Raw genomic sequence first — 9,013 nt, 5'->3', positions numbered from 1 at the left:
TTTTAGGTTTGACTTCTTTTTCCACCTTCCTCTATCAGTAAGGTAATTTGCATTTTCACAGACACTTTCTGGCTTGCTTTTGGATCCAAAGCCATCAGCAGGTCAGAGACCCTCTCTTAAAAGGGGACACAATCAACTTCCACCTGAGTTTTGATTTCTTTTCATTTTCAACTTCTGTTTCCAAAACACACAGAGAACTGAAAAAGAAAACACAACCTACTTAACCATTTACAACACACACTTTGCTTCTCTACAAAAGAAAAAGGACACTAAACTATCTAAAGTACTACATGCCACAAGGGGCCACAACAGTGGTTCCCTTAACCAACCCAGCAATATTGTTAATCTATGCAACTATACTCTTAGCCCAGCAGAAGAATCTGTCCTATCTTGGGGCCTCTCCTTCTGCCCCTCCACCCCCATGAACATGATACAGTTCTGAGGTGACCTAGAATCCTATTTCTGATGTCTCCGACTCAAGGAATATTTCCAACACACCTCTGAACAACATACCAATCCACAGAGACCTCCCTATCAACACTAGAAAAAGAAGGATTCTAGGTGGACTCCTCCTGAAGGTCGAGACAGCAGACTGGACTTCAACACAGAGTGCTTCCGCCAATGTACATGGCTGAAATTGTGGAAAAGCAGCATCACTTGCCCCATAACCTCAGCCATGCGGAACACAATGCCATCCACAGCCTCAGAAACAACTCTGACGTCATAATCAAAAAGGCTGACAAAGGAAGTGCTGTCGTCATCATGAATAGGTCAGAATATGAACAAGAGGCTGCTCGGCAGCTCTCCAACACCACTTTCTACAAGCCATTACCCTCTGATCCCACTGAGAGTTACCAAAAGAAACTACACCATCTGCTCAAGAAACTCCCTGAAAAATCACAAGAGCAAATCTGCACAGACACACCCCTGGAACCCCGACCTTGGAGATTCTATCTACTACCCAAGATCCATAAACCGGGAAATCCTGGGCGCCCCATCATCTCAGGCATTGGCACCCTGACAGCAGGACTGTCTGGCTATGTAGACTCCCTCCTCAGGCCCTACGCTACCAGCACTCCCAGCTACCTTCAAGACACCACTGACTTCCTGAGGAAACTACAATCCATCAGTGATCTTCCTGAAAACACCATCCTGGCCACTATGGATGTAGAAGCCCTCTACACCAACATTCCACGCAAAGATGGACTACGAGCCGTCAAGAACACTATCCCCGATAATGTCACGGCTAACCTGGTGGCTGAACTTTGTGACTTTGTCCTCACCCATAACTACTTCACATTTGGGGACAATGTATACCTTCAGATCAGTGGCACTGCTATGGATACCCGCATGGCCCCACAGTATGCCAACATTTTTATGGCTGACTTAGAACAACGCTTCCTCAGCTCTCGTCCCCTAACGCCCCTACTCTACTTGCGCTATATTGATGACATCTTCATCATCTGGACCCATAGAAAAGAAGCCCTTGAGGAATTCCACCATGATTTCAACAATTTCCATCCCACCATCAACCTCAGCCTGGACCAGTCCACACGAGATCCACTTCCTGGACACTACGGTGCTAATAAGCGATGGTCATATAAACACCACCCTATACCGGAAACCTACTGACCGCTATTCCGACCTACACGCCTCCAGCTTTCACCCTGACCACACCACATGATCCATTGTCTACAGCCAAGCTCTGCGATGCAACTGCATTTGCTCCAACCCCTCAGACAGAGACAAACACCTACAAGATCTCTATCAAGCATTCTTACAACTACAATACCCACCTGCTGAAGTGAAGAAACAGATTGACAGAGCCAGAAAAGTACCCAGAAGTTACCTACTACAGGACAGGCCCAACAAAGAAAATAACAATGTCACTAGCCGTCACCTTCAGCCCCCAACTAAAACCCCTCCAACGCACCATCAAGGATCTACAACCTATCCTGAAGGACGATCCCTCACTCTCACAGATCTTGGGAGACAGGCCAGTCCTTGCTTACAGACAGCCCCCCAACCTGAAGCAAATACTCACCAGCAACCACACACCACACCACAGAACCACTAACCGAGGAACCTATCCTTGCAACAAAGCCCGTTGCCCACTGTGTCCACATATCTATTCAGGGGACACCATCATAGGGCCTAATCACATCAGCCACACTACCAGAGGCTCGTTCACCTGCACATCTACCAATGTGATATATGCCATCATGTGCCAGCAATGCCCCTCTGCCATGTACATAGGCCAAACCAGACAGTCTCTACATAAAAGAATCAATGGACACAAATCAGATGTCAAGAATTATAACATTAAAAAACCAGTTGGAGAACACTTCAATCTCTTTGGTCACTCGATTACAGACCTAAAAGTAGCAATTCTTCAACAAAAAAACTTCAAAAACAGACTCCAACAAGAGACTGCTGAATTGGAATTAATTTGCAAACTGGATACAATTAACTTAGGCTTGAATAGAGACTGGGAGTGGATGGGTCATTACACAAAGTAAAACTATTTCCCCTCCTACTGTTCTTGTAAAGTGCTGGAATGGCCCACCTTGATTATCACTACAAAAGGTTCCCCCCCTCCCCCCCGCTGGTAATAGCTCACCTTTCCTGATCACTCTTGTTACAGGTCTCAGAGTAGCAGCCGTGTTAGTCTGTATCCGCAAAAAGAAAAGGAGGACTTGTGGCACCTTAGAGACTAACCAATTTATTTGAGCATGAGCTTTCGTGAGCTACAGCTCACTTCATCGGATGCATTCAGCTCACGAAAGCTTATGTTCAAATAAATTGGTTAGTCTCTAAGGTGCCACAAGTCCTCCTTTTCTTGTTGCGGATACAGACTAACATGGCTGCTGCTCTGAAACCTTTTTCAAAGTGACAGTCTGATTACTCAGAGCCACTTTAAGGCTCAGTGTTTCTAATGTTGCTTCTTTTTTGTGTGTGCACCTCACCCCTGCTGTTGCTCAAGCGGGGCAGTGTCTTTTTTTAACTTCTTATACTACAGCTCTTACCTGCTTTTTTGTTACCAAAAAAAAAAAAAAGGATCCAGAATTTCTCCCCATTCTCCTGGGTTTGACTGCCCTGCTGCAGCCAGGACTTGGGTCTTTTAAAAAAAATATTGAACTGTTTGCTATTTGCTATTGAAAGCATTGAGGTACCTTAAGGGTTAAATGCTAAATACCAAAGCCAAACAACACTAGTCACCTTTGTCTGGCACAAAACGTGTTTCTCAGTTTTGCAACTTTGAATGAAAGATTCAGATGGCTTTTTAGTGGTGTTATTTTAAACCAAACCAAACCAAAAAACAATTTATCTTAAACCCACAAAACAGAGTTTCACAAGCCAGGAGCACCGGCCTTGGTCCCAAACACTCCACACACTTACACAGTATATCCACACACACACACACACACACAGATACAAGCATACTCTTCTGCTTCACATCCCTTACACTGCTTTAATTTTTACGCAGCTATACATAGATTACATTGGTATATATTTGGGGTCAGGTAAGTTCCAATAGAAACCCCTTATGTTCTTTTGGCAAATTTGACTAAATTGTTCAGTCAAATGATTCAAAGCAGACTGTCTTTTTGCCTGGCTTATTTACAAGCATTCCTTTGGAAAAGGGCCCATTTTTCAGAATGGCTGCAAAGAAACCAAGAATTCTTTTTCTATAACGCTTTTACTGTTAACATTTGTACAAAGTTCAACTGCTTAATTCCCTCCAGCCTCTGCAGAGTTAATTTCTCACTCTCTTTATCTGTTGCCTGCCTGCTTGTCTGGGCCTGATCCTGCTTTCCTCTCTGAACCGCCCCTTCCCATGGACACAGGCTTTTTCCCACTAACAATTTAGCAAGCTAGTTCCTCAACTAGCCCCCACCCCTCCTGGTCCCTTTTCTTTGTTCCCTTTCTCTCTTGTTGCTCTGGGTGGTCATTCTACCAGGTAGGTAGCGACCCTTTCTGACAGAAGGCCCAGGTACTTTGCTATTGTTTCCTGTGTTAGGTTTCAGAGTAACAGCCGTGTTAGTCTGTATTCGCAAAAAGAAAAGGAGTACTTGTGGCACCTTAGAGACTAACCAATTTATTAGAGCATAAGCTTTCGTGAGCTACAGCTCACTTCCTCAGATGCATCTGAGGAAGTGAGCTGTAGCTCACGAAAGCTTATGCTCTAATAAATTGGTTAGTCTCTAAGGTGCCAAAAGTACTCCTTTTCTTTTTCCTGTGTTAGACTCTCAAAAGCCCTTCAGCTGCCTGCAGTGTCTCCACTGAATTCGTTACCAGCACAAAATTCTCTGTTACTCACACATTCAAGGGCACCCACCTTTTCCCCAGTTCCTAGGGCTCCGGGCAAAAAGCACCTAACTTTACCCCTCCGTGGGCTCTGGGGTCTACTCCTCCATGGGCTCCGGGCAAGTACCCATTCCCTGTGGACTCTGTGCAAACTCCCTTTCCCTGTGGACTCAAGGCTTAATCTTTTGCGGGTTTATGGGGTCTTTTACCAGTGAAAGAGCCTTACACAGTAATATCCTACATAACCTCCATTTCTTAACAATCACCAAAACAGAATACACACACATACAGTTTCAGAGTAACAGCCGTGTTAGTCTGTATTCGCAAAAAGAAAAGGAGGACTTGTGGCACCTTAGAGACTAACCAATTTATTAGAGCATAAGCTTTCGTGAGCTACAGCTCACTTCTTCAGATGCATATCGTGGAAACTGCAGCAGGCTTTATATATACACAGAGAATATGAAACAATACCTATTCCCACCCCACTGTCCTGCTGGTAATAGCTTATCTAAAGTGATTTCCAGCACAAATCCAGGTTTTCTCACCCTCCACCCCCCCACACAAATTCACTCTCCTGCTGGTGATAGCCCATCCAAAGTGATAACTCTTTACACAATGTGCATGACAATTAAGCTGGGCTATTTCCTGCATAAATCCAGGTTCTCACATCCCCCCCACCCCCATACACACACAAACTCACTCTCCTGCTGGTAATAGCTCATCCAAACTGACCACTCTTCAAGTTAAAATCCAAGTTAAACCAGAACATCTGGGGGGGGGGGTAGGAAAAAACAAGAGGAAACAGGCTACCTTGCATAATGACTTAGCCACTCCAAGTCTCTATTTAAGCCTAAATTAATAGTATCCAATTTGCAAATGAATTCCAATTCAGCAGTTTCTCGCTGGAGTCTGGATTTGAAGTTTTTTTGTTTTAAGATAGCGACCTTCATGTCTGTGATCGCGTGACCAGAGAGATTGAAGTGTTCTCCGACTGGTTTATGAATGTTATAATTCTTGACATCTGATTTGTGTCCATTTATTCTTTTACGTAGAGACTGTCCAGTTTGACCAATGTACATGGCAGAGGGGCATTGCTGGCACATGATGGCATATATCACATTGGTGGATGTGCAGGTGAACGAGCCTCTGATAGTGTGGCTGATGTTATTAGGCCCTGTGATGGTGTCCCCTGAATAGATATGTGGGCACAGTTGGCAACGGGCTTTGTTGCAAGGATAAGTTCCTGGGTTAGTGGTTCTGTGGTGTGGTATGTGGTTGTTGGTGAGTATTTGCTTCAGGTTGCGGGGCTGTCTGTAGGCAAGGACTGGCCTGTCTCCCAAGATTTGTGAGAGTGTTGGGTCATCCTTTAGGATAGGTTGTAGATCCTTAATAATGCGTTGGAGGGGTTTTAGTTGGGGGCTGAAGGTGACGGCTAGTGGCGTTCTGTTATTTTCTTTGTTAGGCCTGTCCTGTAGTAGGTAACTTCTGGGAACTCTTCTGGCTCTACCAATCTGTTTCTTTACTTCTGCAGGTGGGTATTGTAGTTGTAAGAAAGCTTGACAGAGATCTTGTAGGTGTTTGTCTCTGTCTGAGGGGTTGGAGCAAATGCGGTTGTATCGCAGAGCTTGGCTGTAGACGATGGATCGTGTGGTGTGGTCAGGGTGAAAGCTGGAGGCATGCAGGTAGGAATAGCGGTCAGTAGGTTTCCGGTATAGGGTGGTGTTTATGTGACCATTGTTTATTAGCACTGTAGTGTCCAGGAAGTGGATCTCTTGTGTGGACTGGACCAGGCTGAGGTTGGTGGTGGGATGGAAATTGTTGAAATCATGGTGGAATTCCTCAAGGGCTTCTTTTCCATGGGTCCAGATGATGAAGATGTCATCAATATAGCGCAAGTAGAGTAGGGGCTTTAGGGGACGAGAGCTGAGGAAGCGTTGTTCTAAATCAGCCATAAAAATGTTGGCATACTGTGGGGCCATGCGGGTACCCATAGCAGTGCCGCTGATCTGAAGGTATACATTGTCCCCAAATGTGAAGTAGTTATGGGTAACGACAAAGTCACAAAGTTCAGCCACCAGGTTAGCCGTGACATTATCGGGGATAGTGTTCTTGACGGCTTGTAGTCCATCTTTGTGTGGAATGTTGGTGTAGAGGGCTTCTACATCCATAGTGGCCAGGATGGTGTTATCAGGAAGATCACCGATGGATTGTAGTTTCCTCAGGAAGTCAGTGGTGTCTCGAAGGTAGCTGGGAGTGCTGGTAGCGTAGGGCCTGAGGAGGGAGTCTACATAGCCAGACAATCCTGCTGTCAGGGTGCCAATGCCTGAGATGATGGGGCGCCCAGGATTTCCAGGTTTATGGATCTTGGGTAGTAGATAGAATATCCCAGGTCGGGGTTCCAGGGGTGTGTCTGTGCGGATTTGATCTTGTGCTTTTTCAGGAAGTTTCTTGAGCAAATGCTGTAGTTGCTTTTGGTAACTCTCAGTGGGATCAGAGGGTAATGGCTTGTAGAAACTCGTGTTGGAGAGCTGCCGAGCAGCCTCTTGTTCATATTCCGACCTATTCATGACGACAACAGTGCTCACCACTCCGAGTAAGACAGATGGACTTTTCCTGATGGCCAGTCAGAATCAGGTCCATCTGGGGGACTTCAGTTTCTCCACGGTGTCATTGGCAGAGTGTTAAGGTTTGGCAGCTCTGATCTTTGGGACTGTGTCCTGGAGTTGGTTCCCTGTCTCTGGACATAATTTCTGCACTCGTGTAGGCAATCAGCCTGAGTTCTGAGTCCCAGTAATGGAATGTATCCGTAAATTAACTCGCGAACTGCGACACGGGAACTTGTAGGGAGCGACCCCACCCCGCCGCCTTTTACCTCCTATTGCAATGGACAAACTACAAACTGTGTGTACCATCCGTCTCCTTCCTCTCCACCAATCCTCGCTGGGGCCTCCAAATTCTGTTTTTTGGGGTTCTTTCAACCCAAAGCTCTTGGTAACTTTTTCTCTGTGCAAGGTGGTGTCGGGAAATAAATCAGGGGAGACACGGCCGTCCGACCGATAGATGGCAGCGCAAACAGGACAACACGAGTGCTTTCACTTAAAGCTAAACTGTACTTAGTCTCAAGCACCTAGACACACGTCCACAACAGGTTAGTAAAACACCCACAACCCTTGATAATTACCAAAGCTGAGTGTGGCTCTCGAGTGGCACAGCGGCGTCTGCCGGTGGGAAACACAAGATGCATCCAGAGGGAGAGTCCAGTCCTGAAGAGTCATAGAATCATAGAATATCAGGGTTGGAAGGGACCCCAGAAGGTCATCTAGTCCAACCCCCTGCTCGAAGCAGGACCAATTCCCAGTCCCCCTACCTCAAACTTTTTCCCCTTATTTATACATTAGTAATTGAATGACATGTCCCTTTAAGCAAACTTGTTAAGTAGGGAGCTTCAGTGGTCAAGTGAGAGGTTCCTTCTGATTATCAATTAACCAGATGTAGGTTTTTCCAGAGTTTGCAGCCTTCAAGCCCCAATAGACATTCCTGGGGCACATCCTGCTCTTCTATGGGTATGTCTACACTACGGAATAAGGTCGAATTTATAGAAGTCGGTTTTTTAGAAATCGGTTTTATATATTCGAGTGTGTGTGTCCCCACAGAAAATGCTCTAAGTGCATTAAGTGCATTAACTCGGCAGAGCGCTTCCACAGTACCGAGGCTAGAGTCGACTTCCGGAGCGTTGCACTGTGGGTAGCTATCCCACAGTTCCCGCAGTCTCCGCTGCCCATTGGAATTCTGGGTTGAGATCCCAATGCCTGATGGGGCTAAAACATTGTCGCGGGTGGTTCTGGGTACATATCGTCAGGCCCCCGTTCCCTCCCTCCCTCCGTGAAAGCAAGGGCAGACAATCGTTTCGCACCTTTTTTCCTGAGTTACCTGTGCAGACACCATACCACGGCAAGCATGGAGCCCGCTCAGGTAACCGTCACCCTATGTCTCCTGGGTGCTGGCAGATGCGGTACGGCTTTGCTGCACAGTAGCAGCAACCCCTTGCCTTGTGGCAGCAGATGGTACAGTACGACTGGTAGCCGTCATCGTCATGTCCGAGGTGCTCCTGGCCACGTCGGCTGGGAGCGCCTGGGCAGACATGGGCGCAGGGACTAAATTTGGAGTGACTTGACCAGGTCATTCTCTTTAGTCCTGCAGTCAGTCCTATTGAACCGTCTTATGGTGAGCGGGCAGGCGATATGGACTGCTAGCAGTCGTACTGTACCATCTTCTGCTAGGCAGGCAAGAGATGAGGATTGCTAGTAGTCATATTGTAACATCTTCTGCCAGGCAGGCAAGAGATGAGGATGGCTAGCAGTCGTACTGTACCATCTTCTGCCAAGCGGCCATGAGATGTGGATGGCATGCAGTCCTTCTGCACCGTCTGCTGCCAGCCAAAGATGTAAAAGATAGATGGAGTGGATCAAAACAAGAAATAGACCAGATTTGTTTTGTACTCATTTGCTTCCCCCCTCCCCTGTCTAGGGGACTCATTCTTCTAGGTCACACTGTAGTCACTCACAGAGAAGGTGCAGCGAGGTAAATCTAGCCATGTATCAATCAGAGGCCAGGCTAACCTCCTTGTTCCAATAAGGACGATAACTTAGGTGCACCATTTCTTATTGGAACCCTCCGTGAAGTCCTGCCTGAAATACTCCTTGAT

This window comes from Lepidochelys kempii, chromosome 18 (genome assembly GCF_965140265.1).
Source record: "Lepidochelys kempii isolate rLepKem1 chromosome 18, rLepKem1.hap2, whole genome shotgun sequence".
Classification (NCBI taxonomy): Eukaryota; Metazoa; Chordata; order Testudines; family Cheloniidae; genus Lepidochelys; species Lepidochelys kempii.
Note: the sequence above shows the minus strand (reverse complement) of the source record.